The 24,962-nt window shown below is 43.9% G+C and overlaps 1 protein-coding gene across 1 annotated transcript in view; it reads right to left on the bottom strand.

The window, feature by feature from the left end:
- Positions 1-24,962, bottom strand: part of KCNAB1 (potassium voltage-gated channel subfamily A regulatory beta subunit 1) — a 129,892-nt gene that overhangs the window by 88,999 nt on the left and 15,931 nt on the right. Inside the window, exon 2 of the mRNA XM_084847331.1 lies at positions 13,449-13,492. The gene's annotated coding sequence lies outside the window, so the exon portion shown is untranslated. The remainder of the gene's footprint in view (positions 1-13,448; positions 13,493-24,962) is intronic.

Raw genomic sequence — 24,962 nt, 5'->3', positions numbered from 1 at the left:
TGTCTTGAGGCTTTCAAAATAAAGAGGTGAGGGGAGGATATTGTCATTCGCAAAAATGGTGCAGTTTTATTAACATTAGGTGATGTTATAATTAATATAGGAACCAAGAAACAAAATTAAAGGAGACATCAGCACTGTGGGGTGGTCTCTACAGTATCAGGAAAAAAGCCATCCAGAATATGTGAAATAACCTTGTTCTGTCCCCTCGCTGTTGCCCTTAGGAATGCCTGTTGTGTGACAAATGATATCCTTCATCCGTTAATATTTCTAGTGTTTTCTTTGATTTTTAAATTGCTCTTTTATCTCTTGCCCTGGTTTTTAAAGCTGGCTGTTTTCAGTCTGTGATATAATTCTAGGGTAGTTTTGTTTGTTATTCCAGTGAATTCACACTTGTGCAGTTTAGCTGAGCCTTAATCCGAAATCTTATAAAATTGCCATGCAATGGGAAATCCTTGTGTGCACACAGGTATCTCAAACATCGGACAAATTTGGATAACCATTGAATCAAGGATCACAGGATTAAACCCATAATATTCAGCTCACTTACACCAGAACAATCTCTTTTACTCCGGATATATTTCATAGAACTATTATGAAATTATTATTTAGGCCTGAACTTGCAGTCACTAGAGAGATACATTGAGGGTATTCAGACATAACACTAAACCATGGTTATGAGAATATTTGAACTGTGATTTGCAATCCTGATTTCTGGACAAACTGTAGTTTGCACAAACCATAATTTGCAAGGTTCAGACAAAATTACTAGCTGAGATCAAAACTTTTTAGCCTTCGCGCATGAAGGCAGGGTGGAGTGCGTAAGCGAGGGATGTTAAAAGCAACAAAAAAGCTTTCTTCAGCTATGTGCACAGTAAAAGACAGAGGAAAGAAATGGTGGTTCACCTATTAAATAAGGATGGCAAAATGATAACAGATGACAAAGAAAAGGCAGAAATGCTCAATTCCTACTTTGGCTCAGTCTTTTCCCAAAAGAGGGTCTATAAGCCCCCTGGCAAAGGCGAAGTGCAGGCTGAAGGGGCAGGATTGCAGCTTGAGATTGATATACATATGCTCAAGGAACACCTAATTACTTTGAATGAGTTCAAATCTCCAGGGCCAGATGAACTGCACCCTAGAGTAATAAAGGTACTGGCAAAAGAACTCTCAGAACCGCTGTCTATTATCTTTAAGAAATCATGGAGGACATGTGAAGTGCCAGATGACTGGAGGAGGGCCAATGTTGTCCCTATACCCAAAAAGGGTAAAGAGGAGGAAACTGGGAACTACAGACCAGTCAGTCTGGCATCAATCCCGGGGAAAATTCTGGAGCAGATGATAAAGCAATCCATCTGGAAGCACCTTGAAAACAATGCAGTGATTACTCGAAGCCAACATGGATTTGTCAAGAACAAATCCTGCCAGACGAATCTGATCTCATTTTTTGATCAGGTAGCCTCCCTTGTGGACTGTGGGAATGCTGTTTACATAATATACCTCGACTTCAGCAAAGCTCTCGACAAAGTGCCCCATGATATCCTGATGAGCAAACTAGCTCAAAGTGGGCTAGATGAAACAACGATCCGGTGGATCCACAGTTGGCTACAGAATCAGACTCAAAGAGTGCTTATCAATGGGATCTTCTCAAACTGGGAAGAAGTAACGAGCGGGGTATCGCAGGGCTCAGCCCTGGGCCCAGTGCTCTTCAACATTTGTATTAATGACTTGGAGGAGGAGATGTAGGGAATGCTGATCAAATTTGCAGATGACACAAAATTGGGTGGGATAGCTAATACCCTGGAAGACAGAAACAAGATTCAAAGTGATCTCGATAGACTGGAGCACTGGGCAAAAAACAACAGAATGAAATTTAATAGGGATAAATGCCAAGTTCTGCACCTAGGAAAAAGAAACCAAATGCACAGTTACAAGATGGAGGATTCTTGGCTCAACAATACTACAAGTGAGAAAGATCTTGGAATTATTGTAGATCACAAGCTGTATATGAGCCAACAATGTGATGTTGCTGCAAAAAAGGCAAAGGCTATTTTGGGCTGCATTAATAGAAGCATAGCTTCCAAATCCCGAGAAGTACTAGTCCCCCTCTATTCAGCACTGGTTATGCCTCATCTGGAGTACTGTGTCCAGTTCTGGGCACCGCACTTTAAGAAGGATACAGACAAGCTGGAGAGGGTTCAGAGGAGGACAACAAAGATGATCAGGGGACTGGAAACAAAGCCCTATGAAGAGAGACTGAAAGAACTGGGCATGTTTAGCCTTGAGAAGAGAAGACTGAGGGGAGATATGATAGCGCTCTCCAAGTACTTGAAAGGTTGTCACAGAGAGGAAGGCCAGGATCTCTTCTCGATCATCCCAGAATGCAGGACATGGAATAATGGGCTCAAGTTAGAGGAAGCCAGATTCCGGCTGAACATCAGAAAAAACATCCTGTTAGAGCAATATGACAATGGAACCACTAGGGAGGTGGTGGGCTCTCCCACACTGGAGGCATTCAAGATGAGGCTGGACAGCCATCTGTCAGGGATGCTCTGACTTGGATTCCTGCACTGAGCAGGGGGTTGGACTCAATGGTCTTGTAGGCCCCTTCCAGCCCTACTATTCTATGATTCTATGAACAAGACTATAGGGGAAAAAAATCACTGCTGCTAGAACTGTTGTTAATCCTGTTATGAACTATATAACCTGGGTAACATAAGAAGAATATAGAATATAGTTATAAAACAATTTAGAATGTCTAGAATGTATTTTCTTGCTTTCATTTAAAATTGGTAGCTGCAGATGTTTTTATTGCAGTAAGAGCTCTCTCTTCCTACAGGGATCCCCAAACCAGAAGAGCCACAAGAAGATTCCTACAGTTAGAGGTGGAGAGATTATCCTGTTTCTGTTCTGTGTCAATTTTGCATGTGTTCATTCATGTTTGTTCTGTCCCATTTCTGCATTAATCTGTGATTTATTAATGTGGGAGTGGGGAGGGGAGAGAAATTTGTTTTCAAATACACATTTTAAAAGTAATTCCTCACAAAACAGGCATTTCTAAATGTACTTTATCCTAAAATACTCATTTTTCTACAAATGTTCATACTCTGTTTTAACTGAGAAGTGCAAAAATTTGGAGAAATGCAAAATCTGAAGGGTAGCTATGATCCAGTCCATACATTTTGTCAATCATATCAGTTTGCTTCGAAATGGACTGAATGAAATCCTTGAGCATCCCTACCTCCACAAACACAACACATAAACATACCTAATGTCCACATGAAAAGTACAACGCTTCACACAATCCTATTCCTTCAACAGTATTCACCACCTTCTCATGGATTATGTATTTTGCAGCAGCATTTCAGTAGGGACCGGAGTACCATAAAAACGATTCAAACAATTCACTTTTTTTCATGTGTTCTGCATATGCCCATGTTACTGCAGCCAACTCTCCCCCCCGCCACCCCCAAGTGTATGACTCAGGATCTGGGGGCAGAGAACATGACAAGAGCAGTTCATATACTGAGCTTCTTTGGAACAATTAATGGATTAAGCATTTCCTTCTTTGAACAGCAAGTGAAGCAAACTGTTCCCAAATATCAGACTCTTCCAAGCTTGCTGTTAAATATGTTGATAATAAATGCCCCTGGGCTTAGATACTAACCATAAATATTTGACACTGCTAGTTGATCGCTAACTAAAGGGAAATAAAAAGCCAATTAAGGGCACAATCCTATGCATGTTTAGACAGAAAAAAGTCCTACAACTTCCAGCATGCCCCAGCTGGCTGGGGCATGCTGGCAGTTGTAAGACTTCTTTCTTTCTAAACATGCATAGGATTGCACCCTAAATTTACTACAGAGTATAATGGGGTGAAAGGCTGGATTGCAAGAGGAAGATCACCCATTCACTGGGCATGTACGAGTCCCCGTTGGGGATGCCTTCTTTCTGTGCATCCAAGGCTTCTGGGACACTAGACCTTCTCCCATATTGTTTTTTTTAGTAATTGTATGGCAAGCAGCCATTTGTTTCATTTTCAAAGCCCATATTAAGCCAAAACAGGCCTCTTATTTTATGCAGCTGTATTAAATAAATTTATACATTAAAAACACCCCTCCCCCAATTCCACTAACTCCGTAGTTCTGGGTCCTTGAAAAGAAAGGAAAGGTCCAAAGGGGGGGGGGGGATAACAGATTAAAGAGATATATTCTCTAAGCCACATTGACTGTGCACAGAGGATCAACAACTCTTCTAGGGGCCGATCTACACTTATGGTTTTTTTCCACTTCCAATGAGCTTTCACCGCCCATCTTTCACACTATGCAGTACCCGCCTCGAATTGGAACCAGAATTTCCCGCTTCCATACTCCCGATTTCAATACCCTGATATCCCGGTATTTCCCCTTAATGTGCTTTGATTTTCCGCCTTCGCTGCTGTATCTGGTCATAGTCCCCTCCCATGCCTGTCTATATACAGTGGTGTTTGTATTTCCCTCCTGTCCAATTACAGCTCTCGATGGCCCCATGTCATCTTCCAGCTACTGATCGCATAGCTTCCTCAGCACTCAATGTTCTCTCAGCAACAAGCAAAGGGCTGGATGTGCACGCGCTTGTCTGGTTTTGGAAGCTAAGCAGGGTTGGCCCGGGTCAGTAGTTGGATGGGTGACCGCCTGGGAATCAGGCTTCCTGCATTGAGCAGGGGGTTGTTCCATCCCTTCAAATGAGACTAAGTTTTACCCCCTCCTATCTCCCCCTTCGGATTTTTTTTAAAAAAATTAAGGCGTTATCTTCGAAGGATCGTGGCTTCTCCGTGATTTTTTTTTTCTAATTCAGGCATGATCTTCGAAGATTCGAAAATTTGAAGCGTCAAATCTTCAAATTTTTGAATCTTCAAAGATCATGCCTGAATTAGGGGGGAAAAAATCGGGGAGAAGCCACAATTCTTCGAAGATAACGCCTTAATTTTTAAAAAAAGGGCACATCCAGCCCTTTGCTTGCTGCTGAGGAAACATTGAGTGCTGGGGAAGCTATGCGATCAGTAGCTGGAAGATGACATGGGGCCGTCGAGAGCCGTGAGCGTGGTGGGCATGGAATCAGCAGAAACAGGAAGAGTTTCTGATCCTCCAATTACAGCCCCTGTCTTTAAGAGCAGGAAAACAGCACAGCTCTCGAGTGTGAACTGAGCTCACGTATTCGATGAAGCACTGCAACGGGGAAAATGGCTGAGTGTGGATAATTACATTTTAATGCGAGAGTATTTAACCCGACAGGACACCAAATTCATTGCGATGGCAGGTGCAATGTAGATCGCCCCTAAGGTATCCCCAGTTCTTCAGCTGGAAAGTCTCACATTTTGGATAATTGGTTATTCTCTGCCCCATTTCTTTCATAAAAGATTGGGACAGAAGGTTGGGAATCAAAATACTATAAAGTAAATAGATGTGGAAGAACAAGGATCCAGGGTTATACATTGAGTAAAGTAATCTCTGTTGACTACTGAAACCTCTGTCCAAACCTTCCATTTAGCCCTCATTTCCCCCTTATAGCCATGAGGTCTAGAACCTTGCTTTTTGAAAAAAGAACAAATATAGTTCTCATCTTTCACTCAAAAAGAACTGAATAGCAAGTGTGGGGCAATGGCTACAGTGTAAGGACTTGCTGTAGGAAACCCAGGTCCGAGGCTTAAACTAAGAATAAAAGATTTCTATCAGGGACCCCAAGGGTTTAACCAGGGGTGTTGAACCTCTTTCAGTCAAGGGCTAATTTTTCTCAATGGAAAATTCTCAGTGGCCACATTTCAGTGGTGGGCAGGGCCAAAGGCAAAGGAGTGAGGCAAAAGGAAAAAAGGGTTGGGCCAAACTACCAAAAATGCCAGCATGTTTTACCTTAAAGCTCTTACTGCCACTAAGCCATTTAAAGTTTTCAGAATGGGGGGAAACTAAGCAAAAGCTCGGCAACCCCCCAAAAATAGGTGGTCGGGGGAAAGGGGACAGGACCAGGCGAAGGGGATGTGGCCATCTGGGGACCCCAGGTGGGCTAGGTTGTGTATACAGTTCTGCAGCCCTGGCTTACACTCCAAAGCCTAGTGGGAATGAACCCAGTAATCCGGTGCAGTCAGACCTCAGAGCCCGCTTTGGTTTCTGAAGGGGGCCGGGCTGTGCAATGTTGGTCTTTTCAGAGGATGGTCCTCTATTTGAAGGACTGCTAGAGGAGTGCTCTCTATTTGAAGGCATCTGCTACTTGAAGGGCTGTCCAGTTTAAAGTTAAAGAACCACAAGAAGGGAGATCAGGGACCTTGAAGTTGGCCATCAGCAGATAGCCCCCAGAGAGCAGACTGACCAAGCGCACAGGTCACACCTGGTCACAGTCTTCCCAACTAAGATGAGATATACTGTATTTCCATTTGAATTATAGCCATTATTGCTAATTTTATTTTATTTGTTACATTTATAACCCAACTTTCCTCCAAGGAGCCCAAGGCAGCATGCGTCGTCCCCCTTCTCTCCATTTTAGCCTCACAACAGCCCTGTGAGGTAGGTTAGGCTGAGAGACAGTGACTGGCCCAAAGTCACCCAGTGAGCTTCATGGCCAAGTGGGGACTAGAACCTGGATCTCCCGAGTTCCAGTCCAGCACTCTAACCACTACACCACACTGGCTCCCAATTTGCCAGTCTCAACTGGTAACCATTCATGTAAAGTAACATAGGCACATTTTATGCAAATCTCTGTCCTCTTTTGTTCTCTTTTTTGGTGATGCATAAATGCCCCCACCCCTTGTGCCACTAGGCTTGCCTTGAGCCCACTAATCTAGCTTGTCGGCCTCTGGTCTTGTGCAGAATGTTGCCCGCTTGCCAATGTTGAAACAAGATTCAACTCTCAGTTCAGTTGGCTTCTGTACATGAAAGGGGAAGGGTGCCATCTTCTCCTTCACCAGAGGTGGCTGGTGCCCATTATGGCTGGTGGGGCAGAGGGTGGAGCAGCCTCAGATAGCAAAATGTCTTGGGACGGCCCTGTGGTTACTGGAGACTCTACTCCATCATTTACTTTACAGAAGCTTGTCCTGCACTGAATCGAAAACCAGGTTTGTTCATTAGGTTAAAGATATGTTAGGGCAGCTTTCCCCAACTACAATTCCCAGCATTCTTGACCATTGGCCATGCTGTCTGGGGCTGATGGAAACTGAAGTCCAAACATCTGGGGGACACCAGGTTGGGAAAGGCTAGAGCGGGAAAACACAGTCTTACAATATGCTGTTATTAACAGTTCTAAAGGAGTCTCACCAGCATGTGAAATGGCACACTGCACACTACATGTCTCCTTCATGTTCATGTGTATTAGAGACAAGATGTCTATGCCCAGACACACACACACACGCACACACACACACACACACACACCCCACTCAGAAATTTGACTTCTAGAGATCCCACAGAGGGAATTGCAACCTAAAGGTCAGCTCTAGGAACTTACCTGACAACATTTTCCCAAGGTATTCCCCCAAAGGCAAAAATTAGGTCGAAACGGGATAGTGATTTCTGGGATTTCCCTGGAAAATAGGGATAGCTGGAACATATACTTTGGCCAGTTGCCTCCTATCCTCCCTAACCTACTTCAGAGTTTCATTGTAATGCCTGCCTTGGGCTCTGAAAGGATGGAACATCATCTAAATAAATAAAGATTTTGTGCGGATAAGCAGGTTCCAATGACTGTCCCGCAGACTTTTGGATCAGTCTGCTCATTTCTATAAACTGATTAATCCATTTTCTCAGGATTAATCCAATTTCAGGTTGTACAAAGTCTCGGAAACTGTCATATTTGATTATTACATTTTCACTCTCATCTCTGGATCCCACAGCGTCAAAGAGCTTATGTCTCATAGCAACACAGCGAGGTACGTAAGCAATACCAGATTCCACACAGTGAAGGTTTTCATAAACAAGCCCTATTTTATAGGCAAGCTCCCAAAATATGAATTTCAGAGTGGTCTTAGGTTTGGCAGAGGACAGCCCTCTATTTGAAGGTGTCCTCTATTTGATGAGCTGTCCAGACCAAACCAGGTTTGAAGTCAAAGCGCCATCGGAAGGGAGAGCAGGAGATACTGTGAAGTTGCACATCAACAGTTCACGCCTGGACAGGAGACTGAATAGGCATTCAGGTCACCTAGTCAGTCTTTCCCATCTATGGTGAGATGTATCTCTATTTAAATAACAGTTATTTCTAAATTTGCACCAATTTGCATAAGCAAATATTATGCAAATTGGTCTCCTCATTTGTTCTCTTTTTGAGTGATGCATTCCCTCTTTTCTGGCAATGCAGTAGGAGCGACCTTACCAGGAGAGTGAGGGAGACAGGCAAATACAATCTTAGCACCTGATCAAACTGGACTGCCCCTTCCCTAACAGCACCATCTACCACCAACTGCCATGTGGGAAGGATCCTGATATTTTGTTAGATATTGATACTGTGTATTGTGGGTTTTTAAAAAAGTACTTTGATGTTACTTGTAAGCCATCTTGAAAGAATTTGCATCTGGAAAGGTAAGATATAAATAATTGTATGCTGATGAGATCCAAGCTGGTAGTGACTGACCAAGAAAGAGATCTTGAGGTTGTGGCAGATAGCAAATGTTGATCCAGATTAGAAAGAAGGTGATTAAGGAGGAACATGGTGGAGAGAAAGTGGATAGGGATCAGTTTTTTTTCTCCCTCTCTCATACTACTAGAACCTGAGATCATCCCATGAAGCTGAATTGTGGGAGATGCAGGACAGATAAAAGGAAATGCATCTTCCCACAGGGCGTGGTTAAATTAGGGAATTTGCTACCACAAGATGTAGTGATGACCACCCATTTAGCTGGCTTTAAAAGGGCAAGATACAAATTCATGGAGGATGAATACCTACTATTCATGCTGGTTATCAATGGTTACTAGTCATGATGGCTATGTATTACCTCCAGTATCAGAGGCAGTATGCCTCTGAATACAAGTTTCTGGGGAACACAAGCAGAACAGTGCTATGATATTCATATCATGCTTATGGGCTTCTCATAGGCATTTGGTTGGCCACTGTGGTAACAGACTGCTGGACTAGGTAAGCCTTTGGTCTGATCCAGCATGGCTCTTCTTATGTCCTTATTGTAATAAATAATAAATAAAATGGCCCATGCATTCATTATCCAGGGGATTTTGTCAACTGAACAAAGAACCCAGAGGAACAGATACGAAGGATTAATGTCAATATTGCCTGGAAAGCATATGTGTGCTGGCTGTGTATTGACTGAGTTTTGTGCCATTTAGGAAAAGCAGTGAGGGGAGTCCTTCCCACCATCTGTTTCAGAACACATGGGATTATTCCTCTGCAACAGGCCAGCTCACTGATGCTTTTCCATGCTCTGTGATGATTATTCTAACCAGTCAAGTGGACCTATTGCTGTAGGTATACATGGCAAAGCCACAAGAAACTGAAGGGCAACCTGGGCAGATGCCTATTTATGCAGTGTTAATCACATTGCTACAATATAAGATACAAGAAAAGAATCACAACCAATGTCCTTAAATATGATGCTTTCTTGTAATTCAACTTTGAACTGATCAAAGAACGGGCCTTTAGACCTTGTTGAATTTTATGTCACTTCTCCCCCACCCCAAATCTTTTATGGCATGGGTAGGGAACATGTTGCCTTCCAGATGTTAGTGGACTGCAACTCCCATCAGCCCCATCAAGCATAGATAATAGCAAAGGCTGATGGGAGTTGTAGTTGAACAACATCTGGAGGGCCACATGTCCCCAGCCCCATTTTATGGCCTGCCCGCCCCTCCCAATGATAACTGATGGTTTCAGCCTATGGATAACCACACTGTGGTTTGAGCCTGTGGGTAACTAGGTTAATTTTCACATTACTTTTTTCCTTTGTGAGTCTGCTTGTTTATTTAACATTAGGAAACAAAATTAGAAAAATATCTAGACCTTCCCTTCAGTATACTATAGTGTGACAGGAAGAAGAGAAGGAAGAGGCCATTTGAATTTGGAGAAGGGTGAAAAAGTGGGCCCATAGAAAAACAAAAATGACAGAAGGCTATTCCCTTAATATTAATAACACTGAGATCATATATTATATAGCAGAGGCAGGCAATGCAGTGCTCCCAGACAGCTTTCTTGATGCCCGCCAAGGTGCTCTATGCCTCCCACATTAAAAAATAATAATAATTAAACACATTTTCTTACTGGCAGCTGGAATTGATATGAAATAGGTTTCTGTTGGTGCTGAAAACTGTGGGTTTGGTGTGTTGGGGCTCAGACTCCACCGCTGCCTTGTACTCAGTCCATTAGGCTGTTTACTTGTCCTTTGTGATGCCTCCCATGGCAGCCATTTTGTGATGGTGCCCAGGACAGTTTCTCAAATTGCCAAATGAACCCACAGCCCAAAAAGGTTGCCTACCCCAGTTCTGTAGTTTGCCTGAATCAAATTACACTTACATTAAACATTAAACATATGTGTGACCAACAAAACGTTAAATAAAATTCTTATTTGACAGCATAAATCAGTCTTCACCAACCTGCACCATAATAGGTAAACATCAGCTGGCTATTAATTACGGCTGTGCACTGCTTCGGACCCGAGTCCAAATAATGAGGTGAATAGGGTTGCTTTATCTTGCCTTGGAGCCCCCCCCCCCCCCAGCAAAGTGGGAGCTTTCCAAGGTGGGGCAGAATCAAACTGGGTAGCCTTCAAGGTGGCTATTGCTGCCTCATGCTGCCTCAGCCAGATTATGAACAGCAGTCAGCCTGTCTGCAAAATGTATCAACTTCTGAAAGGTCAGGGAGGGGGAGAAGAGGAGGAGGAGGGAGGAGGGAAATGATGAGCACTGGCGAATGGCAACCCCGGTTGCCAAATTATCTGAATTTGACCTAGCACTCTCCAATCAGTGACAGTGGTGGGGAAGGAGAGGGGGGAATTCTCAGTTCTGTATATAAACTAGAGCTGTGCACAAATGACCTTGAAATTCTCCACCATATCTGTGGGCAGAGAAATTGGGGAGACAATTTCACCAAATTTCTCCAGTGGGAGGAGAAACTCTCCAGCAATTTCTCACAGGTAGGGCTCACCATTGGCAAGGGTTGTAGCACAGCTTCTTTCTTTTTAGGTTCTTTTGCACTGCCACTGCCACTGCAAGCGGCAACAGCAGCAACTGTGTTGGCAGCCTGGCCCCCATTTTGCATTCTCTGCAACCCCCCACCCCCAGCATTGTTCCGGAGCATCGGTGGTCGGGGGAGGGGGGAGAGGGAAAGCAAACCCCACCAAAAATGAGGAAGAGCATTTGGGGAAGTTCTGCAAAGCAGCCTTTTATTTCTAGTGGGGTAAGAAAAGAAAAATCTCAGGACATTTCTGAGAAAAATGTCTTCTGAAAAAATTTGGCTCAGCTCTACTTGTCATTCTTTAGGGTTCAGCATCTTCCCCAGAATCTTCCAAGTGAATAAAATTTCTAAGGGGTGATCGTGGATGTCTCTTGTCTCTAATGCAGGTGCAGAGAGACGATGGTACAATGAAAGACAGGACACTCATACATGTTCCTCAGCCACCTCTTAAGTAAGGTAAACACAAGAACCCTGGACCCAGCCCGTGAGAATTCCTCTGAAATTTCTTCTCCTTTGAAATTCTTTTCGAAAGCCATTTCTTTTCTATCAAGTTGAATGAGAATGGTTGAAAAAGATGTGGGAGAAATTTTCGGCACAGCACTAATATAAACGCATGAGAATGATGGAGATCTGCTTTCATTTCACTGTGAATGAGAGAGAGTTGTCTGGTCTGTCTCTAGCTAACTAGGAGGAGATTTCTGTGTGTGTTACTGGAGCAGCTTCATTTGACATTCTTCTAATTCCTTTCCCACCCAGCCCTTCTCAATTTAACCATTCTTATTCGTTTTCCCTTTCTTGCTTTCTAGACTCTAGATTATAAAACCCCCAGAAATCTATAGAAGAAAACTAAGTACCCCCCTTGCCTTGTTCTTTGGTCCGGCCTGCCCACCATTCTCCATTCAACCATTCTTATTAGTTTTCCCTCCCTCTCTTTCTTTCTTTCTTTCTTTCTTTCTTAAAAACCAAACAAAATATATTAAAAAATTAAGTACTTTCCTTTCCTTGTTCTTTGCCCCCCGCCCCGCTCTTCTCAATTCCTGTGTTCCTTCCCATTTTTGAACTCTATATCTTTTCCCTAAAAATAATAAAATTAAAAACGCATTTCTCTTCTCTTAGGATTATAGATAGTGTACTGTTACTCCCCCCCTCCCTTTGCTTGTAGGTAGTTTTTCTTTCTGTATCTGCTTTTCTTTTGCTTTTGTGTGTCTGTGTGTGTCCTGTGTGCGCGCACGCTCTATTGTTGTGGTCAAGCAAACAATGTGTGGCCAAATACTATGTGGCAAAGCAGTAAACACATTAACATATTTTAATACTACGGTGTGTGGCATAGCAAGCCCAATATGAGACATCTTCAGGATCTTGGCAGGGGCAAAGGTGGCTGAGGTGCTGCTGGGACATTGGTGCTGAGAAAAGCACATTTTACCTGCGCCTAGCACAAGAGCTACTGGGCCAAACTGTCTGAGATTTGGCAGGTTCAGTCAACTGCATGGGGGCTGCCAGTTTTTCAGATTTCATGCACTTCTGTGCAACCAGTGAAGAGTTATAGCTCTTTTCTTTGAGAATTTTTATTGAAAAAAGCACATTCTACCTCTGCCTAGTACAAAACCTACTAGGCCAAATTGTCTGAAATTTGGCTGGTTGAATCACCCGAATGGGGGCTGCCAGGTTCCCAAATTTCATGTACTTATCATACAAACTGAAAATGTTATGGTTGTTTCTGTTTTCCAATGCAAGTCAATGGGAAAACGTAAAATTCGAATAATTTAGATATCTGAATCTCACTTCAGATTTGGATCTGAAGTGAGTCAGATTGGGTCCAAATTGGTCCAAAGCAAAGTGAGGCCAATTCAGAAGGTCCGAATCAGCATCTGAAGTGAAGTGGGGGGTCCGTGAACAGCCCTAGTATTAATGCTCAAGGCTCTTGGCTGCTAACATATGAGAATTTCATCTTACTACCTGGTACCTGGAGGTAAAAGGTGTGTTTGTGTGTGTGTGTGCGCGCGCGCGTATTTATTTATTTATTTATTACATTTCTATACCACCCAGACCAAAGCTCTGTTTGCATGCAAACTAATATTTTTATAGGTCTCTTTCAATTAACTATGGATGCAACACAGATACACATACAGTGCAGTCAAATAAATGCATGTGCCATGTACTCATACAAACATAAAAAAACCCAGACCAGTATTTTTGGAACAAAGAAAACACATTATTCTCCACATCTTTTATCTGATACTAATATCAACAGTGCCGTGCAAATGAACCTGGTGAGTATCTCTCTCCCACTCCTGAAAGCAACATGACATACTTACCCAGCCCCAAACACGAAACTCTTAATCCAGATTTCCCAAGGTTTCTAGAATTAAAATAAGAACACAATTAGAATCAAATGCTCAATCAATTTGGTAAATAAAACAGTTAGCCCAACTTAGCAGTTTATCTGCGTGCTGATGGTAATGTGCGCTGATCACAGACATGTTTAGAACGTATTGTCCATACACATATTGGAAAGCTGTGCCTGGCTGCAGCTTCCCAGTGCGGTTGGAAAACCCCCAAGAGGTAGCATTGTTACACATCTCCGTCTATGCAGGATTTCACATTAATTCTGACAAGGAAGTACCTTCCATCTATTATTCATTTGTTAACCATGTTTATATGCTACCCATTAATAAAGTTGTCTGGGTGGCTTACAAAAACAATACATTCATGAACACCAGTCCTACTTACCCTGGGGGAAGGGGGAGATCTGCAATGGAGGGTATACTGCATCTAAAGCCCTGTCGGCTCACAGCAGCTAAGATGGCAGGTTGGGATTTTTTTCTGCCAGTTTTTGAGCCAGTGTTTTGTTTTGCATTAACCTTTCTATCCCACTGAAACCTTGGTTTCCCTCCTAGCTTTTCACTCCCAAACACACCTTGTTTGGGGTATGTCCTGTGGTATGGGAGGGCTTTGGTTCTTGTGGATCCAAGGCCTCCCTTAATACATACCTGACATGCCTGGTGCCGGTGTCAAGGGTAGGCATGGTAGGACACCTGCCAAGGACCCACACACCAGAAAGGGCACACTGACCAGAGCCCCCTGGAGTTGCTCCTCCTCTTTGCCATTGCAACCTGCTGAAGGAGTTGCACTGATTACCAGTGGTTTTCTGAGCCCAGTTCAAGGTATTGGCATTGACCTTTAAAACCCTATATGGTTCCAGCCCAGTCTATCTTAAGGAGCGCCCCCAACAACACCCGGGACCCGCTCAACAAGATGGGCCTCGGAAGGCCTTCTGTCTTTCCCATCAGCCAGGACAGCGAAGCTGGTAAGTACTAGGGAGAGAGCCTTTTCTGTGGTGGCCCCAACTCTGTGGAATTCCCTCCCTAGTGACCTCCGCCATGCCCCCTCTTTGATGAGCATCCGCCAGGCTTTGAAAACGTGGCTGTTCAGGCGGGCATTTGGGGGTGGGCTAGGGTTTTTTAGAGCGATGTTGTTTTGTTCAGTTGATTATGTAAATTTGTTGTATTTCATGTCGTTATTTGTATTGTACGCCGCCTAGAGTGGCCGGCCAGCTGGGCAGCTGGGCAGCTAATAAATCTAATAAATAACTAAATAAACCTGCTTGCTCACCTGCCTCTTGCTCTGGTCCAGATAACAGGGGTGGTGAGAAGGGGGAGCAGGAGATGCCACTGCCTGCTTGCTCACCGGCTCTCTGCCTGTCAAGCAAGCAAGTGGTAGCAATGGTGAGAAAGAGGAGGAGCAATAGCAGCTGGTGACAGTGGTGGTGAGAAGGTGGACTCACTGAGGGAGGAGGGGCCCCAATGAGGATGTCTTGCCCAAGGGCGCTCCAAGACCTGGAGCTGGCACTGCCTACAGCCAATGGAGCACCAAAGGTGGTAAAGTGATGGTTCTGCTGCTGTAACATAGAGGCCTCCACCTGCGGACTTCCACCTGCAGAGTGGGAGATCCACAATACCCAATGGCCCCTTTGATGCCCTCCTATGAACCATAACATTGTGTCCAAAAATACAATAACAGACCATAAGAATGGGACACACACACACACACACACACACACACACACACTAATGTAGAATAAAAACGCTAGCAGCAGAGAATAAAATAAACCTTTGAAATATTGAGTTTTTAAAGGCCTGGGAAAATAAAAGGTTCTTCACTTGGCACCAAAAAGAGCACAAAGGCGGCACCAGTGAGCCTTTCTGGGGAGTGCATACCACAGCCAGGGTGCCACTACTGAAAAGGCCCTCTCTTCAGTAGCCACCTCTGCACCGCTTGGCAGAGGCACTTTGAGAAGGAACATATAGGAGAAGAGGCAATCCTTCAGGTAACCTGGTCCAAAGCCATTAAGGGCTTGAAAGAAAGCTCAGAACCAGCACTTTGAATAGGCAAGGTGTGAATTAGCCCTCCTAAGCGATCTGAGGGCTGAAGAGGATGCGATGGCAACGGTGTAATGCATTTATACACAGAACTGCCCCAAACATGTAGACAGACAGGGTTGGGTGGTCTGATTTTAACTGCTAAAGGTTCATGCAGAAGAGGCAGAGAACTCCCCCACACCCTCTTTGTCCCTTTAGCTTCTCTCCCTGAGTGCTTCTTTCCTCATCTGAGATGTGATGCTGGAAGGGTCCTCCGCTGTGTGAAAAGGCACGTGGGGAGAGGGGCTGGCTGCAGGTAGGTAAGCAACCAGCGTGGGGAGGGTGCAGCGCCTCTCACTCGAACACCGCCTTGAAACACACAGAGCTATCACGGTCGCACCTAGTTTGGCCCTGGAGTTAATTCCACGTCAAGTCCAACGTGGTAGTACAGTCAGAAGCATGGGGGAGGGCCCAGTTAGAGATTTTAATTGTGGGCCTTGAATTATAAGGTGTCCAGTTTTAAAAGTTTAAGTAGCAGCTGGGTGCAAGGTGGCCACTTACGCATTGCCAAATAAGACGGAACGCATCACCAAAAAGAAGGCAAAATATGAGGCTGATTTGCATATGCAAATTTATATGTACAGGCGCAGATTTAGAAATAATAAATTATTTAAATAGAAATATGACATCTCACCAGGTGACCGGGTGACCTGTGTGCCTGCTGCTCAGTCTGCTGTCCAGGTGCTAACTGTGGATGGGCCACTTCAAGGCGTCTCCTGCTCTCCCCTTGTTATGATTCTTTGACTTTAAACCAGACTTGGACTGAACAGCCCATCAAATACAGGACACCTTAAAACAGATGACAGACTTCTAGGATCCCTTCAAATAGAGAACTGTCCTCTGTAAAGGACAGAGTCACACTAGAGTCACATGGCCACCCTAGGACCTGGACTCTGAGCCCACGTATTTTACATCGACATTTCAGTGCTACTTTGAATGGGGTTTTTGATTGTCAACCAGCTTTTAATCATGATTTCAGACCTTGAAATCTTCAGTATGGGCTCCTTCAGATATGCTTCTGTTATGACTTTGAAGTACCTCTCAGAAAGCAATACTGAATGAGTTCTTAATGCCTGCAGAAAGAGGAATGTGCTGGTCAAAGTAGAAGAGGAACAACCTTCTATGGCTCCATTTGTTCAGAAGATGTTGTAATTTGGCATGCCCTTGCACAGATCTGTTAAGTTAGACACTTTCAGCAAGGATATATTATCTCCGGTTACCAGAGAGGCTTCTTAAGAAGTTACATTTTGTAGTCGAAATAAAAATAAAGAGGATATATTTAGAGGCGTGTGCTGTGAAGTGTGGTGTGTGACATATCTTCGTTTTGAGCTATTCCAACCATCATTTAGCATTCATTGTAGTAACACTGATTAATGCATTTGCAATATTCGTAACGAAACGTCTTGACTGTGTGCAGTCACTGCCACGTTTATCAAGATATACAGATCCAACATAACAACAAATAGAGTAATGATTTTCTGAAAAGGAAAGTACACTTTGTGTGGCCAAGCAGTGGTAGCTTTCCTTTTTTGATGCACTTCCAGGCACAGGGCTGAGTCTGACGCAGCTGTTGCTAGGCTAGCACAAGCCAACGTGCTTGTTTTCCGCCAGCACTTTCTCCAACCAGTTTGTGACAAGATCTGTAGCTGGGCTAGTGACAGGGATGGTGGGAGGTGATTAACACGGTTGGTTTCCACATGGAGGAAATGCCCATCACATGTAATACCTTTACCTACCTGTCAGTAGGGATGGGTGAAAAATTGGTTTCAGTTTGGTTTTGATAAGTATTTACTATAATTTGCAAACTTCTCCATATTTGGGACAAAAAGTAGTTGAGATTTTAACAATCCAAATGTGGAAGAAACAAAAAAGGTCAGATTCGTCCATCCAGGCCCATAGCTTTGAGTGCTTAGCTCTTAAACACCTGAATTTGAGTCCCTGTGTATTAATGCATGCTAGTGCTGAATTAGGGTTGTCACCTCTTTTTTTCTGACAGGCTCCTCACCTTTAAGAGCTATATGGTGAGAGCCAGTGTGGTGTAGTGGCTAGAGTGTTGGACTAGGAGTCAGGAGATCCGGGTTCTAGTCCCCGCTCAGACATGGAAGCTCACTGGGTGACTTTGGGCCAGTCACACACTCTCAGCCCAACCCACCTCACAGGGTTGTTGTGAAGATACAATGGAGAGGAGGAGTATCATGTATGCCACCGTGGGTTCCATGTAAGAAGAAAAAGGAGGGATAGAAATGTAATAAATAAATCAAGGCTCCAGGAGCTGATTCCATGTTAGCAGATGATAACCCTGTTTCTGTTAAAAACAAAAAACAATGCTTTTTCCCCACAGCAGACTGCTAATTATATCAACAAGCAAAGTGCATTAACATGTGTTTGTTATGTGACTATACTTAAAAAAAAAATTATTGGAAAGATGGACATAGGATTATGGGCATAGGACCTAAACTTTCTTGGTTAGAATACCTTCTCCCTGCAATACCTCCCTGCACCTCTGTCTAAATATATACCTAGTATATATTGGGTTGCATCCAACAATGCTTTTGTACTTCTGGACAGACAAGGTGGGCCCCCCAAATTTTGGCAACTCTCCGTACTCACAGCAGCACGAAGAGCCCCCCAAAAGATGTTCTTGACCTGGTATTGGACCTGGAACAGGGGGTTCTACTAAGTAGGAGAAATTGGGGTGAAAATGGGTGCCCTGTCTTATGTGAACAGAAGTGTCTTCTGCTAGTGCAAAGCCACCATTGGCCACAGCCCACAGTTATCTTACTTACATGTTCAGAGCCTTCCTACAGGGCATCCCTGAGAGGCGTGTCCCATCAGCCAATCAGGACCATCCAGCCTTATGAGAGACAGCTTGCTTGAGTTCTTTGCAGCAGGAGAGGCTCTTCCAGCTTTGAAAATGCCTATTGAGCATTGCATTCAGAGATTAGCCAAGGAATTCAATTTAGAATGTCAGAGGGATTCTAGGCACCCCTGGCTCTCCAACTGCAACTAGGAATTATTTGGCATTCTCAGTGCTTTAGAATACAAGGCTGATCCTTGGAGACATTTATTTTCAGGGCTGTGGAGTTTATATATTGGTCTGCTGCATTATGTAGAAGACTGACCTTCACCCGAAACATAGGCCACAAACACCGAATGGATTTTGGGCCTACTGTTCTGTCCAGGTAATCCTCAGTGAAGGCTGAGCCACTTCCAGTCTTGGATTTGGACCTTCACACCTGTTCCCAAAGCAAATCTGCAGTGCAATCCTATGCATGTTTACTCAGACGTAAGCCCCACTGTGTTCAAGGATATTGCTCCATCCTAAGCGCATTTAGGACTGCATTCCAAGTCAGGGCTATGTCTATGCTAAATAATCATCAACATTCTGCAACAAGAGAACCTGAATTCTGAGCCAAGTAAAGCTGAAGCCTATCATCCTGATAAATGATGCAAATTTTAAAAAATGCCACTGGTGCCATTCCCAGTGATGAACAAATACCACTGGGGCCACTCCCTTCTCACCTGCTACAGTGGCTAAGGGACTGAGCTGCTGACCATGAAATCCCTGGTTCAAATCTTGCTTCTCCCATTAACACATTACGTAGTTTTAGGCAAGGCACTGTTTGCTCATTTCCAGCCCCCTGCCCCCATGTAATATACAGACAATGCTTCCAACTTATCTTATGGGTTGGAAAGATTATACCATGAGCATGGTGTAGTGGTTAAAGTGTGGGGCTGGGGAGACCTGGGCTCAAATCCCCACTAGGCCATAAAGCTCAATGAGTGACTTTGAGCCAGTTACTGACTCTCAGCCTAATCTCACAGTGTTAATGTGGGGATAAAATGGAGAGGAGGAGAACCATGTAGGTTGGTTTGGGCTTCTTGGAGTAAAAGACGGGATATAAGTGTAATAAATAAGTAAATATAAATAAAGGTTACTGAGATAACGACCAGGACCAAGCACTGATGTTGGATTTTTGTTTTGTTTTTACGGTAGAGTGAGCACTGCTCCCACCCCCATCCCAGTCTAAGAACTAGTAATGAAACGCTTAAAACCTGTGGGCTTCCTTTTCCTGTTCATTTTTCCTCCTGTGTTTCAGGTCAGCTGCCCTCCCCCTCTTCCTCCTTCTCCTCATCCGATTAAGCCTTTCTTCAGTGCTCTTTACAATTTTCAACATTTTGTTTTTTTAAAACACACTGTTAAAAATACGTTAAAAACCGTTTGGAGAAGGGAGAATGTCAGCTTTGTGACTGACATAAAGGCTAGCCAATCAGCTCTAGCACAACCCTGCTCTGATGTGGGGAGGAGGCAGCTTGATGAAATAAGGGATGCTCCCAGATAGAGGGCTCCTGTCACTACCAATCAACAGATATTGGGCAGCTATTCCATCTCTTCCTCCTTAACAGTTTTTTTTTTACAAAGAAAAAAGTTGGAAGAAGCAGTGGGAATGTACAGGAGGGTTACAAGATGAAGATGACATCATTTGGATACCCAACGCATCCATAAAATTCCATGAATGAGGTAGAGCATTTGAATGATAAAGCCTCATTTGGAAGCACCCAAGGATGGGCCAATCAGTGTTGTGCAATTCCATCTTCCAAGGAAACCAGGAGAACTGGCTTCCCCTGAGTCTGATCCAGGGGTTCATTTAAAACAGGGATGGGCAACTCTTGGTGGGTTTAGGGATCAAGTTCCCCCCCTCCCTCACACACACACACACACACTCAGACCCCACTGAAAGCCCCACACATCCTCACTGTGGCTGAAACTGCAGTGGATTTTGCTGCCACAGCAGTGAGGGAAGGCAGTGGGGCCCGTAGAAATGGCCATGGGGGGCTCCATGCAGCCTAAAGGCTATGCGTTGTCCGGTGTCATGTTTCCACAGTGGACTCACTACTGAACCTATGTACATCTGGCTTCACCACAAATTATTATATAAATGCTGAGCATGATTATGATGTGTGTGTGTCATAGAAGCTCTCACTTTTATTCTCTTTACCAGGTAAAGGGAAACTTACCCATTGCTCTAGCTAGAAATGCCCCTTTGAAAGCCTTCTCAAGATAGAGGAGAATCAGCTTTTATACCTAACAACACTGTAATTTCCTTAATGCAAGCTAAGATTATTAAACTATACAAATTCAAAGCCAGAAATGCAGTGAACTCTGGAAAGAAAATTATCTCCCCCCCCCACACACACACTTCTTTTTATTATTCAGCAATTACTAAGGGTAGTTTTTAAAGTGTTTCAGTGCAGCAACATTACAGCTGTCTATGTGGTTTAGAAATCGAAATGTAATGTATCTAGCAAGAGGGATGACAACCGATATCATGGGATGATATAGAATTCTGACACTTCTTTGTGAAATGTTCCACCGAGTTCCAGTGTGCTCTTCATGTTGCCCTTTTGTGTGTTCCACACAACCCTTGTTTATAATCAGGTTTCTCTATCCTAAAGCCAAATTCAAAATGAATTTGGAAGGACCTTCTCAAGCAAAACACCTGAGGGATTTCAAATGATCACACAACACTTTTAATAAGACAAGTGAAATCTTCTGAAAGGTTTTGCCCCCAATCTTTGTTTGTTTGCTTGCTTTTTTAACCTGTAAGAAATTGACTCCAGAGGGGTATGATCACATTCAATCAAATTAGCCAACTCATTTAACTTAAAGCAGTTTTAGGCTGCAATCCTAAACATGCTTCCTTTAAGAGATTTTCAACAGGAGGCTGTTAATCAGCTGTTAATCCACTGTATCTACTTTTGGTTTTGTCGCAGAACTGAGATCCTAGCACTACACGAGGACTGTTTCCTTTCCTGCTTTCCTGCTATATAACCTCTAGGTGGCAGTGGAATAGTGCAAACGCACAAGAGGAAATAACACTTTATTTTGCTTTCACAATTAAATGTTGCATTTTCCTGCTCTAAAATGACTGGCCAAAAGTGCTGGTTAGACACAGAATCGAAACTGGAGGGTCACAACATTATCTAAAGAACCTGTAAACAACCATGAGTAGGGAATGACAAATGCACAATAAATGCCTCATGTAGAAAAGCCCTAACTCAATGGTTAGTACATTTGAGCAAACATGCATAGGACTATACTGTCTGAATCCTCTAAGGGAAAGGAGGGACTGTAGCTTAGTTGCAGAGTCCATGCTCTCCATGCAGAAGGTCTCAGGTTCAATCTCCAGCATCTCCAGCTAGAAAGATCAGGCAGCTGGTGAAGTGACAGACCCTTGCCTGAAACCATGGAAAGGCAAGCAGCTGCCAACCACAGTACTGAGCTAGATGGACAAAATAGTCTGACCTGGTATAAAGCAGCCTCCAGTGTTGCTAAAGGGAGGGGAGGAGGAGGAACTGGTCTCAGATGTTTATTGTGTGCATCTTATTGTACCCTTCTGTGCTTGGGTTAAGGTGCAAACTATTGAAATAAAATATGCAGTGGAGGCTGGTGGCTCTGATGACAGTGGGGCAGTAAATCTGCTTCGGGTTTCAGTCAGAACCAGCCAGAACTCTAAAGGGGTTTTGCTTTGCACCTTATATAGCACCTTTAGAGTTCTGGTTGGTTCTAATTGAAATCCAAAGTGGATTCACCGCCCCACTGACATCAGAGCCACCAGCCTCCACTGAAGATATATTGGTGCCCAGCCATTTTCCTATGACCCAGGGACAAAACCCAGAATGGATCTGTCATTGGAGACAGGGATGGAGCCCAGCAGTTTTTGATGAGCTTGGGGAAGAAGCCCAGTGGTTTTTGGCAGGGCCAGGGCCAGAGGCACACTATTTATTGCCCTGTGCCCCACCTCACCAGCCACTCACGATGGCTGTGTGGAGGTGAGCATCAAGCAGCTTAGATACCCGATATACATTCCCACCATTTGGTGAGCAATTTGCCAGTTGGTGTTGTTCATGTTCTTTGTCCTGTTTTACTGCAGGGAGACAAAATCCCTCCCGTAGCTTGTCTGTCTTCAAAATTGCATAATTCTCTTGTTTATAAATAATTTGCCTCTACCAGGCAGTGATCACCTTCCATGACCACTTGGAAATGTCCTAAAAGCATCATTTAACTTAACAGCTCCCTTCTCAGCTCCTAAATGTTGTCATCAAGAGGAGAATCCACTAGAGCCAAGAAGTTAAGAGAAAACTGTAATATGATGGGCAAGGTGCATGTAGAGGGAGGGCTTGCACATGGACAGCCCTCCCACTAACCACAGTAGTGTCCCCAGAGTGCAATGTTTTGCTTTTCCACACAGGGGTGAATGGCAAACATTGACTCAACATCACTGGAATGGGGGATAAACCTGCTCTCTTCCCCTAGTGACTCCCTAGCCATCAAGAAACCAAGCTTCTCTTATCTCTCAGGGCTGGCAACCTTTTTGCGCATGAGAGCTGTACGTGGCAAAGAGTGGTGGGTTGGGGAACAAACATATGCACACACATGCGCACACACACTCTTCCCCCTCCTCGTCCTCAATGTGTGTGGGTGGGGAGGTTCAAACCTCTCCTCCATGTGTGCTGAGATCTCATTGCGCCTCTCCACTGCACAGCTGAATCGGTCATGATCTTGTACCTTTACCACAAGCACAATCCATGTTGTTTTTTGCTCCTGGCCATAGGTACTCAGCAGTGGACAAAACATGCCTGGAATTGGACAATCCTAAGACAAAGACATTTCACATCCAAAATTTGCACTCACTGCTGAATGTTGGCCTGATCCCTAGGTTTGAAACAGTATTTATTTTCCCAGTATTAGCTGTGCAGAAATAAATCTAGTTGATTTGAAAGGCTCTTGGCAGCACATACGGAAAAGCCATTTGAGAGAAGTGTAGGCATTAGAGAGAAATTCAAGTCCTCATAAGAGACAACAAAGAGAAGTACTTTGGCCTTCAGCATTGTTCAGAATGGCTGGTGGGGACTCAGAATGCTGATACTATAAAACAGAATTAGCACTGGAATGGCAAATATTTTTCAGCTTTCTCAACTGAATTAATGTGGTAGGGCAATAGTTAAATGTATTTTTGCAATTGTTTACTGCCAAGCTCTGAAGTTAGCCAAGGTCACAGCTAAGGCGCATTCACATGATTAGTTATTGTGATGAACACAGTGTTCTCCATATAATATACATCTTTCTTGGTGCAACCTGCAACCTGTTAGCACCTAACAGAAATTAATTTGACAAAATGTGTAAGTCTCCTCTACGGCTGCCTTTACACTAAAGACCCCGTCCTCCCGTTGTAGAGCCTTTACGCATTTACAGCGGGCTCCCAGACAGCGACCATGTGATTGCTGAGAGGGGAAGTTTTTAATTTTCAAGGTCCCATAGAGATCAATGAAACAGCACCATCTAGTGGCTGTTTTAATAGCATAACAATCTGACTTAAATAATTCATTATTTCCAGAACTTTTTAAGATGGAATAACCAGAAAAAAAAAAAGTTCTGGAAATAATGAACTATTTAAGTCAGATTATTATGCTATTAAACTGGGCTCCAAGATCACCGCAGACGGTGACTGTAGCCATGAAATTAAAAGACGCTTGCTCCTTGGGAGGAAAGCTATGGCAAACCTAGACAGCATAGTAAGAAGCAGAGACATCACCTTGCCGACAAAGGTCCGTCTGATCAAAGCTATGGTTTTCCCAGTAGTAATGTATGGCTGTGAGAGCTGGACTATAAGGAAGGCTGAGCGCCGAAGAATTGATGCTTTCGAACTGTGGTGCTGGAGAAGACTCTTACGAGTCCCCTGGACTGCAAGGAGGTCAAATCAGTCCATCCTAAAGGAAATCAACCCTGAGTGCTCATTGGAAGGACAGATACTGAAGCTGAAGCTCCAGTATTTTGGCCACCTAATGCGAAGAGAAAACTCCCTGGAAAAGACCCTGATGCTGGGAAAGACTGAAGGCAAAAGGAGAAGGGGACGGCAGAGGATGAGATGGCTAGATAGCATCACGGATGCAATGAATATGAACTTGAGCACGCTCCGGGAGAGAGCGCAGGACAGGAAGGCTAGGAACAAGTTCTACCTCTAAGTCTGCTCCTGCTTCACCCCCTTCCTCCAGAGATAATCTCTAATCTTCACTCCCCATGTTTCCTGTAAGAAAGCATCTCCAAATTATAGTCACTACAGACCCCTTCTTAACTATATACTGCCATTAGACATGTAGGGTTGGAGGGGAATCCTCCAGAGCAGACTTGAGCCATCCATGGGGGGCTCAGAGGAGAAGAGCAAGGGGAAGGCCAATTATATGAGTGGAGGTCCACTCATGGAATGAAGTCCACTCATGTGACATCAACCCATATGGTGAATTGAATCCATGCACGGGCTCCTCATTCTGTGTGGCTCATGCTGATTAGGAGCTACATAAGAACATAGGAGCCATGCAGAATCAGACCAAAGGCCTATTTAGTTTAGC

Source organism: Heloderma suspectum, chromosome 3 (assembly GCF_057233095.1).
Source record: "Heloderma suspectum isolate Gila_16-S chromosome 3, 16-S_ref, whole genome shotgun sequence".
In the NCBI taxonomy this organism is placed as follows: domain Eukaryota; kingdom Metazoa; phylum Chordata; class Lepidosauria; order Squamata; family Helodermatidae; genus Heloderma; species Heloderma suspectum.
This window is presented reverse-complemented; position numbering and strand designations above follow the sequence as displayed.